The sequence below is a fragment of the Falco peregrinus genome, chromosome W (assembly GCF_023634155.1).
Source record: "Falco peregrinus isolate bFalPer1 chromosome W, bFalPer1.pri, whole genome shotgun sequence".
NCBI lineage: Eukaryota > Metazoa > Chordata > Aves > Falconiformes > Falconidae > Falco > Falco peregrinus.
This window is the reverse complement of record NC_073743.1, coordinates 19582910-19594542: the sequence shown is the minus strand read 5'-3', so window position 1 is coordinate 19594542 and position 11633 is coordinate 19582910. Positions and strand designations below refer to the sequence as shown.

The following is an 11633-nucleotide window of genomic DNA, read 5'->3' as shown; positions in this document are numbered from 1 at the left end:
TTGCTTAAAAACTGGTGTCAGGGTAACAGTCACCAATTTAAGAAAGATGTGATATTTTTTGAAAGTACTTCTCAACTTGTGACAACTATTGGCTTTTCTTAACCCTCAGTATCATGAAAAGTAGGAAACTGCACTGTTGCTGCTTACACAGTGGATGAACTGCTTCCTGAAACACAAATCATGGTTTTACTCTTTTTGACCAAAACCAGGTTATTGTAGGACTGTTTTAAGTTGGATGATCCCTTAGAAGAAAGGCTAGAAGGAGCCATTTGCCAAAAACCCCTCTGCATTCTAATTTATGTTTTTGTGGCATCGCTTGGGGATCAGCTGGCAAAAGACCTGCCACCTTGAGCAATCCAGAAATATTATAGCTCGGGGAAACAGGGGTAGAGGTTCCCCACTTCTCCCTCTAGGAAACTCGTTATTGCCTGGAAGCAAAGAAGGATGCTTAGGTGAACTATGACCCCCACACTCAGTCAGCACCAAATGCAGTAATGTTAAGCCCTAGCTCATAGCTACATGGACAAAGCAGGAATTCTTACAAGGGAAGACATCCTGCAGGCTCTCCCACAGTGTACTGAAGATATCAACTTCAGCTATGGAGAAGGTTGAGGGTCTCCTTAATTATTTTGCAAAAGGCAAGAGAATAGCTGTAGTGGCTCATCACCTTCTGTTTAATATAATAATTATTATGCAATTAATAATTATAACAATTATAAATATTATAAACAATAATTAAAATAGCTATCCCAGATTTAAAAACAAAGAATGGATCCCAAATGAAGTGAAAGCAGCTATAGAAAATGCAGAATTTGAGTATTAAATGTTTAATAAGCAATCCAGAATAGGCCTCTTGTGTTTCTAAGATTATTTTACTCTTTAAAGACTGTATGCTTTCTAATGGTATTAACTAAATGAGAATTTAAAAATCAATATGTCAGTAAACATGGAGGTCAAACTGAGTTGAGAAGGAATACTCAGTAGTGCAATAATATGCAGAGTTGAAGATAAACAGAGAGTTTTCAATTAAGAGGCCTGGTAATCAGTCCAATAAAGGGCACTGCACAGTAAATATGCTATTTGCTGCTTTAGTACCTTGAACTGTTTTTAGCTTACTCTATCCTTGAAGGAATTCCTGGGTTTTTTTGCATGCTCTAAAGTAAAATTGCCCTTTCATGACAACTGAAATGGAAACCAATTATCTAGCAATTCCAAGAAAACAAAAGGTACACAGATATTAAGATGCTGATCTTAAGCTTTTCTCAAACATGCAAGACTTGAAATGTAATGCTTTTTGGCACAATGCAAATACTGGAGTCACTTTGTGACTGATCACTACAAAGAAAAGAAAAAGAAAGGTAGGCATCAAAAGGCAACACTGAGTTGTATTATTTTGGATGTCTAAAAATTAAGACTAGATCTTTCCCCTTCACTATTTCAAGCAAGAATTTGTTCTAATGCTTTATAACATAATTGTAACTTCCTAAATATTAAGAAAAATTAACTGCTTGTTGTGTCTGGTAAAAAGTCTCCTTCCAGGTTATGGAGCAGTGAGTTTCCTCCACTGATGATCTGCATCACAAGATGGAGTTAATGCCAAATTTGGATTTTACATTTTATAAAACACAATTTTAATACAAACAGTTGCCATGAGAATGTGTGGGAGGTGGGATGAAAGTGGCCTTTGAAAAGGAATGCTATCCAGTTTGAAATAAATCGTAAAATCATAATTAGTTTTCGTTATGACATAGCTTCACTAATGCACTGAATTAAGATTTGTGCTGTATGTGTTACCACACTTTAACATATTTATAACATAGGCTTTCAAAATTTTTTCAATTAAAAGTGATTTTCAAATTATTATAAACAATTTTTTCTCAGATACTTATAGTCATATTCAATCTTAGTAACAATTTATTATATAATTTCTTAACAATTTATTATATCATTTCTATATGTAGGTAAGAGAGCACATGACTGCAGAAGCAAAATCCTGGTTGGAAGCTACTGGAGCACAAAAAGGTGTTTTGCAGATCAAGAATATTTTCAGCTCCGGTTGCATCAGGTTTATTTTTTAATAAGGATGAAGCTTTTAAGAAAACTGATTCAGAAACAAAATTCAAATCACTTAAGAATCAAAATGTTTGACGGATCATCTGTGGATACATAGAGAGAAACTGCATCCATCCCTAAGGAGGAATGCAGTGTGTGTGCAGAGTGAAAGCTGAAAACAAGCACCTGGAACATAGTAAATATGACTGCAATGGGTTGAATGTCCTAGAACAGTCACTTACATACCAGTAGCCTGTCCAATTTACTTAGAATTTGGTTCTCAATACAGTGTATCATTCATGCAATTTCCATTTTCAGTAAAATATATAGATAAATACTTATCACAGAGGCCTTCCAAAATTTAAACAAATGAAACCAGTAGTAAAATCCTTCTCTTGCTACACAACCAAGTGTAATTCAAAACAGAAATTCTGATGTCTCAATAAATATCACTCACGTTAAAAAGTTCCATCTCTATAAATACTAAGCAAATGATAGTCGTTGCAGTATATGATAAAAGGTCAAATTATTACCATAGAGGTTTAACTTCATGAATATCCAGTACATCAATCCTTTCTAATTACAGGTGAAGTATTACAGCACTCAGACAACAATACTAGACATTTTCACTTTTTTCCAAAATATATTTTTTCAGTATAACTCAGTCAGATATGGCTCTGCTAACATTTCAGTTATAAACTGTCATGTCAAAGAATGATAAATCTAATTTTGTATGAATCATTTATTACATTAAGTATGAAGGATCAAAATCAAATTAAATACAAAAGAATGGATGCATGTGGTTTCATTGTTTCAAGTTATTTCAGTAATTTAAAAAATGTAGCATCTAGAAGCTTTTAACTGGTTTTCAAATAATTTATCCAATAAATGAAATAGAAACTGCTCAGCTAAAAAAGATATCTGCTTTTACAACTGTTTTCTTTTTTTTTAAAGGTGTCCAAATGCTGTGATTTCAACAATTATCCTACTCAACCAGCAGCTTTTTTTTTTTCTTAAAAATTCTCCTAAGTATGTTGCTATACAGTTGAGAGATACAGTTATGTAATGGATCTGTTCTACCATAAAAATGACACAGCTTAAGAATACACTAATAACTGACAAATGAGATTAGGTGTAGCTCCTACTGCTTGTTTCCTATTTAAGACTACTGTTTCATAATTTAATCTTACCATTGTTACTACTGTATAAAGAAATACATATGACAATATAAGAGCATCCTATTTTTGACATATAATTTTTCTCTGTATCTGTAATTAGTTATATTGTTCATGTAATTTGTTTAGAAAAATTGTTTTGTTTTTTTCTTTAAAAAATAGTTTATTAAACCATTTTATTTATAAAATGTGTGTACAAAACACAGCTACATTTGCAAACTACTTTTTATGGCTTCTATTATATTCAGCATAAGTTTCAATCACTGAAATTTTTAATGGTGGCATTGGAACAAAACTGAGCTAAACAAGATTAGTTCAGGAAATTAAATTATGTATAAGCAAATCAACAAAACTATAGAGAATTCTGATTTACATATACAACAATTCACATTTTAAAAATAATGCAGTTTACTATTATATTACAAAAAAATAAAATACAAAACCTGTACACAAGTCGTGCATTTGGAAGAATCTGCTCTAGTTTACTTGTGTTTTTTTACCCTGAAGCAGAGCACAGCTGGAGATGGGTTGCTGGTGAAGACTTTAATAATCCCACTTGGGAATGATACTGTCATATCACCAGTGATCTTCACAATACATCTAGAAGAGAATGAAAACATCAGTTTTATTGCAACTCATTAACTGCCTAGTGTTAATACTAATTTTAAAGCAATCATTGTACTTGTACAATCTGAATTCTGAGCTGAATTCAAAACAGAAAATCAATTTCAAATGAGAGTAATGTGGCACTATGACAATGTACTATCACTTTTAACTTGGATTTCAGATGAAATAAGAAAAAAAGTTTAGCTGGTTAAGCATACAGAGGTATGGGTGGATATTTTTCAGGTTTTGAAAAATGGCACAACTATGCTTAGGCAAGACCTAAGTAGCATAGCAAGCAATGTGACAGAGGGAATGAGGTGCTTTTAAGCTGCCCAAATTTACATGTAGCACCTACCTGACTTCTCATTTTCAGTGTTCTCATTGAACACATTTTTGTAAAGCAGGGATATATGAACTCTTAGCAGGATGCAGGCCAATAGAGTGTGATAAGCCACTGCTGACACTTATATCAGGGGAAACCCCCCTGTAAATCCCCCTTCTAATGTATATACATTTTCCCCCAAAATATTAAAAGTAAAACCAGTGTGTTTTCTTATTGTAACTTATTACATTCAAAACAAGTAACTATTAAACTAACTTTGTGGGATCTGCTGCTTTAAAATAGGCGTTAACAGATTCAGTAAGGGCTACTGCAACAGGCAAGGTGTCCTGGTTTCCAAATCTGACAGGGCCGGGACCACATGAAACACCTAGAATACATACAGTGTACAGGTTTAATTTTCGAAAAGCTTAGCAATAGATGTCAGAATAGTTGACTACATATGTCATTTTTACAAGAGGTTACTACTATCAAGATCACAGCAGTCTGAAGCATTACCTGAAAAGCACGTAGAAAAATATAAACATAGTACAGTACAATCACACCATCAAAACACTGCTTAGCAGTCTGAAAAAACAGGACTATCAGTATGATATTTTGTAAATGGACAGACACAAGGGAATACATATGAGACAGAGGAACACTGCATTAAAATGGCTACTGATGAAACTGAAGTCAACAGATCCAAAGGAAATTAGATGTTAACTACAGTACTTTAAAAAAATGCCCCTATCATATACTTAGAGTATGGATATTGTATACTTAGAGTATGATAAAATAGTAACAGAAATGCAAATAATTCAGTAATGGTATATATGAAAATAAATGCACATACATTAATATTACCCCACATAAGCAAACTGTTGAACATTCTTTTAACTATTTCAGCCAAAAAAGATTAAAATTCCCAAGTAGAAATTGCTGGAGAAGTATTTTGCAAAGTTTTCTAATGTTTATGTAGTAAAGATTCTTGGAGTACCTTGGAGGTACCTGGAAATACATAGCAGTTTACAAGAAAAATAATTACTAGGCCTACATCAGCCTTCACAGATGCCTGTGTCTACACAACAAAGTTCTAATGCATAGCTATAAAAATCAACTCAGACCTCAGCTAAGGTTTTTTGAAATGTATGTGTATAATTGACAAAACTGGTTGTCATGGGATTTTACTTTTCAGTAGTGTTTTATATGTGTACTGAACATAAAACAGAATACTGAAAGTTCTATCTTTTTATTAGTGCAGTAGCATAGTGGAGAGCATCTTACTAATTTTTTGTACCACTGCTGAAACAGCTTGTATCACATGCCTGCTGTGAGCTCTCAGAGGGATGGGATGTCACAGCTGTGTCAAGACAGACTCACCGTATCTCACTCAGGCTGCAGTACAGCTCATGAGTCCAGTTCTAGGACCTTTGGCAGCACCAGCACATCTGGCTTTGGTGCCCTGCCACCTGCCTCAGCCCCAACCACTAACAGCCCTTCAGCTGTGCTGACTCAAGAGCTAATGACACAACCACGCCAAACTGCAGAATAAAAGACTGCATTGTTGGCCATAAAAAGGGCAAATAAATCAATCTGATCAAATGGGTTTAGTTCAGTTTAAGAACAACAATTCAGGTAATTTTAATATTGGCTAAGCTGCTGTTGTAAAAATAAAATGTAGTAAGAAATTGTTATCTTTATTATCTGTATCTTCAAAGCTTTGTGTTATTCAGAAATATAGAAATGGTTTTATTTGTCTTATGAGAATAAGGATTGTCACACTAAAAATACATTCCCTTTTCTTCCGAGAAAGTAGTAATGATAAACTGAAGAAACAAGACCAATTTTCAGCTTCTTTTGGGGGGGAATAGATGGAAAACTATGTTGTATAAAAGTGGTTATATCAAGTTTTGGTGACTTCAGCAACATATAACTTGTTAAGTAGTTGAGTTTTCAAGCTACTTGTATCTGCCAGACATCAGAAATAGCTGGAGAAATTTGTTTCAAAAGAAATATGATGTTATTAGCTGTAGTCAATTAGGATGATTAGTTAACATGTAAATCTGCTTCTAGTACAACACCTGGTGGTGTCTCACAAAGCTTTTCAATTGTAGGAAGTGTTCTGTTCAAATGATCGTCCTCCATTACATTTAAATGAAACAAAACATTGCAAGAAAAAATATTTCAAGCAAAAATGGATGTTAAACAATTTAATATATAAAAAATACTTTTCAAATTAAAACAAGGCTAAAGCATAAAAGAAATTCAATTATGCATGCCTACAAGTTTACTTGGAACAAGATAATTACAGTCAACACCCCACCCCCCCACCACCCCCTGGGGCTACTGATGCTGCTGCTGTCACCAACTTCTGGTTCCTTGGCACCAGTGCTAAGGCCTGATGGATGGACTCTGGCAACCAAAATATCAGTTATCTTTCTATGATGCTCCTCAGAATTTGGGAAACTGGTGGACAGTGAACTGTGCCAGCACTGCAGCAGCTAAGGCTAGGCAGACCCTACAAGCTTTGGTCTTGCACAGGGTGGAAACAGTTGCATTGCTTTCAATGCAGAACTCCTGCTAGAAGCTGTGCAGATGCTCTTCTGAGGTGCTGAACCTGGGTGAGGAATCCCTGGCATCAGTAACATTCATAGATAACTGAGTATTAACTCAAGAGTCTGATTTAAATTGGGACTAAAGTGTTAATAGTGTTCAGGAATGAAATACATCAATTCTGCTACAGAAATAAAATGTCTTTAAAAAAGCCTCACAAATACCCCCTCCCCCTCCTCCCACAAGTCTCCTTGTTATTTGTTATAATCAAATATCATAAAGGAAGGACTTTAAAAACACAAGAAAACCTTCTGAAATTAGTGGCAGCACAGAAAGACTGATTTGCTTTTCATCTTCATATTTATTGGTCGGTTGGTTGTTTTGCTTTTACTAAACACCTCTGTTTAGCTTATATACTTCATTAACTTGAAAAAGTTTCTTTTTTTTTGCAAACTGCAATTACAGGATAACAAACAATAAAAATAACATAAAGAGAACTAAATTTTGTGAACATTTATATTAATTCAAATTTATCAGCATCCCAAAATATTTCTGTACATATACAATAACATCATCTGAAAAAATATGTGATAATGTTGTGCTTGATGAATAGATATACAAGTACACTAAATATAAATTCATGGAATATTTTAATTTTGAAAAATATGTCACTAAAGAACATGCCATAATTGGATCTATGGTCTAATCTAGTCAAATCCACTGTCCTGTTTCTCAGTGTCATTTAGAAGCAGGTATTGCAAAGGATGCTTGAAGTACCTAGACTAGACTCACATATGGAACAACTTCAAGGAATGGTTCTCCTGCCAGGTGGAACTCAGTGGCAGAATTACACCATTTCTAAAATGAGTTAAAATGGTTAATTTAACTTACCAACTGTAGGTATGTTTGCTGCACTGAGGGAAGCAGAAGAGGATATTGAGAAAATACTCTCTGCATGTGCCAAGGGAGCTGCAGGTGGTGGACTTGAGTTAGAGGTCAATGAAGGGCTGAATGGCCTAGGCTAAACACAAGAGATCACAAAAGTATTACAGAGATGAAAGTGTTTTTAAAAAGATGAAAAAAAAGACTGTAAATAGAAGAGTTCTTAATTTCATTCCCCAATAAATTTCACTGTGTTTCTCAACATATTTCTTTTAATGCTTTACCTATCCTATTAGTGTAAAACAGAGAACCCAAATTTTCTATGGGAATCAACTCCATTATTTCATAGCTTATCATTATTAATTAATTAGAATTCTTACCCAAGCACTTCATTTCATAAAATGCTTTGGGAGAGAGATAAACAAGTCTCTAATATTGTAATCTAAGTTTTAAAAATGTGCAAAAACCCACTCACATATATTGTATATAAAGGGATAGACTTGGATACACAGATGATTTTCCCATTCAAAAAATCTCACTTGTGTCTTTGCATGCATAATTAGTCTATGTGAACTGCTGAGATGCTACAGCAAGCTTACTACAAAAAACACAACCCAGATGTTTTCAATATTTCACCAGTTATAAACTTCTTATAAAAATTACAAAGGGTGGAAGAGATACTTAATATACCTTTGTATTGACAAAGAAAAATTGCATCCCATACAAGCAAAATGGTACCTCAGAAACCTTACTTACAAGTTTGTCACAGCACTATCAAAACTAGCCAGCTGAAACAAGGCTTTTACCATCCCATACCAGGTTTACTTCAATAGGTAGCTCCCACACCTTGCCCCAGCACAGCCACCAACCCCCCACAAGGTTTCAACAGTTCATCTATTGTCCACACTGTTTCTTCAGCCTCTTCAGGCCAGTCCACCCTGCTTCTTGCCTCCACTGCATCCAGATTCTTTCTTCTCCGTGCTCCTCTTCCAGCCAGCCTCTCCTCATACAGGCCTCTTTCTTCTCCCAGGGCCTCTCCTTCATCCAGGGTGCACTCACTCACTCACTCACTCACTCACTCACTCTCTCTCTCACTCACTCACTCACTCTCTCTCTCTCTCTCTCTCTGCTTCTTCCACATTCTTCACTTTTATCTTGGGCTTTTCAGCTTCTGGGGGCTGATCACCTTTCTTCTCATCTGCTTTCTTGACATCTGGGATTTTGTTTTCTTCAGAGGGGGGTTCTGATGAGCTTATAGTACCTTGTCCTTTCACCTCCTGGGTCACACCGAACAGTAACCTGAGTGAGCTTTCAGCAGCAGATCTAGAATACAGCACTAACACATCGTTCCATGTCCTGAAAAGCTTCTTAACATCCTTGTGGTCACCGATTTCTTCTACGAGTGGAGACACCTTCAACAAGCACATAAACACCAGCAAGAATACTGCCAGGCTGAACAATAGCAGCAGCAGGAGCCGCCCATGGCACCGCACTGCTTCCGAGCCTTCCCCCGGCACAGCCATCACCGCTGTCTAGCCGGACCTGCTCTGGACCCACCACTGCCATGGGCTGCTGCCACATCTGGCCATGCAAGCCCACAGCTGTATATTATCAATGTTAATTAACCTGCCTTCATTCCTCTATAATTCCTCTACACAAGTTCAGTAGTAATCTCAAAATATTGTTTTCAATATTTTGAACAGTTAGACAGTTCTGCTTTTTGAAACATCAGAATTTTATTTACTAATCTACATTTTGTAACAGTGGCAGAAGACACAGCCCTTTGGGTGAGATAAATAATCACAAATCTCGTTAATGAAGGCATTTACATTTACTTGACTAATTCTTACTCCCTTCTCCACACTCCTACACAGACAGAACTATATGTTATGTGGTGGATCACAGTGCATCATTTAAATACCAGGCATACAATGCAGACAAGACCTGATTTGCCTACCACACTGAACGGAGGAAAACCCCACAACCTTCCTGTATACACATGCCATTTTTGAACTTCAACACAGAGGAAGAAGATCCGGGCAAATTTTGTTTCCATAAGAAGTAGTTATTAATATGATTGGGAACGAAGTTCTAGCCCAGGGGTCCTCAAACTTTTTAACCAGGGGGCCGGCGTGCGGATGAAGTGGCAGGCAGTCATCTGCGGCTGCTTGGTTTCCCCCCCAAATCCCGGTGGGGGGGGGTGGGGGGGTGGGGGTTCTGCAAATACCGGGGGCCAGATTGAGGACCCGGGGGGGCCGTATCCGGCCTGCAGGCTGTAGTTTGAGGACCCCTGCTCTAGCCTCTTACCCAAAAATGTTATTTGTAGCATTTGCAATAAAAATAAGCTCAATATGGATGTGACTTGAACTCTCTGGAAGTCACTGGAAAGGTGGACTTCCTTGGAAGAAAGTTTCACATTCTCAGAGGTTCTATCAAGCAGTAAAAGATATAACAAAAAAACCCCACGGCTTCCCCTGTGTTCACAACACATTATTGATTAAGGTATTATGTAGTTTAAAATATACATTAAATATGTAGGATTTATAACTCTACCTTTGCATTAGTATGTTCTACAAACTTTCTGGGGTGAATAATTTTTTAAAGAAATAAAACATAAGGACATAATAAAGTAAACTGCCTATTCAGAAAGCACGAGGACTGAGAATTTTATTCCCAAAACTTATTTTTAGAGTTTCAGTCAATACTTTGACTCAGTTTCCTTGCTCTGTCCCATCTGGCATCCAACAAGCAATGGAAGAAGCCACACCATAACCATGTCATTGGTTCCTCTGAGGCACATATAAAGGACAAGAGAGGAACATGTGGAGCATACTGCAGTTTAGCTACTTCATTTAGCTCTTCCTCAGCAATGTTAACACTGCTCACAGGTTGGTCAGCAGGTCAAGAAGCAAAGAACCTTAACTGAACTTCAGTTTGATTTCTGCCTGTTTTCTCTTCTCCTGGAGATATCTACAGTGGTTATGAGAGCTCCTTATCAAGTTTTCCTCGGAGTATGCTTCAAGATACTGCTGAGCTGAACAGTTCACTCTTTCTTTTTTTGCCAGATGAACTTTCTACCATTTTACTGAACTGGACTGACTTCCTTTCCTGTACATCCAGATGAGGACCAAAGCAAACTCAAAGCAAGCAGATGAAGCTCATAATCTTAACAGGAGAAAAAAAGAGCCTCTTCACTTTCAACATATTTGAGATGTAAATTTGACTCAAGTGTACCATTAGGTTAAGACAGAGGTATAACATATTCTCAGCTTTCATTCCTTAGGGTGCTTATTAACCCAAAACACACAAAACCAAAGAGCAGCCAGTCATTTTCTTCCATTGTCAGAGATGCAGAAAGAAAATCAGGTATTCAAAGTGCTTCTGTCTTGTATTGTGACTGACTACAAAGCCTCGTACCCTGTATCAACAGAAGCTATTCAAGATATGTCAGAACTAAACATTACAAAATGCAAATAAAAAAAATATTTAATTTCACTAATGTTACACTTGTGTTCCACAAATTAGAGTTTGAAAGTTAAAAATTCAAATCAGTCCCTAACAATAAAAATGGTATATAATTCTATATAAACTTAATTATGCTACACTCATATGTAAAGAGGTTAATGAAAAGTTTTGGATGCCTTGATATATTTGTTTGCATTCTAGTTTCCTATGAAAAAAGGTTTGGCATTATTTTCTATGCATCTGTGGCTCCCTTCTTAATTACTTTTGAAATTATAGACAAATCAAATGGATTTGACAGACAGAACAGAGGACTCGGAGATAACATTACTACAGTCTTCATGAAAATAGGCAGTCAAGTAGAAGAGAGATCTGCAGGTATCCCAACCAAGGGAAGGACTGCAATCCAAACTCAGATCTTAATGGACACAAGTGGAACCTTGTAAATGCTTCCCCAGAAGAAAAGTTTCTACTAGAGCTCATATCTTCCTATAGACCAGGTGTCCTCAAACTACGGCCCACGGGCCGGATACGGCTCCCCAGGGTCCTCAATCCGGCCCCCAGTGAGAGAGAGGGGGGTT

The 11633-nt window shown here is 36.4% G+C and overlaps 1 pseudogene; it reads right to left on the bottom strand.

Annotated features, from left to right (window-relative positions):
* Positions 1 to 1262: 1262 nt before the first annotated feature.
* LOC129783053 (F-BAR domain only protein 2-like) overlaps positions 1263 to 11633 on the bottom strand; it is a 79162-nt pseudogene continuing 68791 nt past the window's right edge.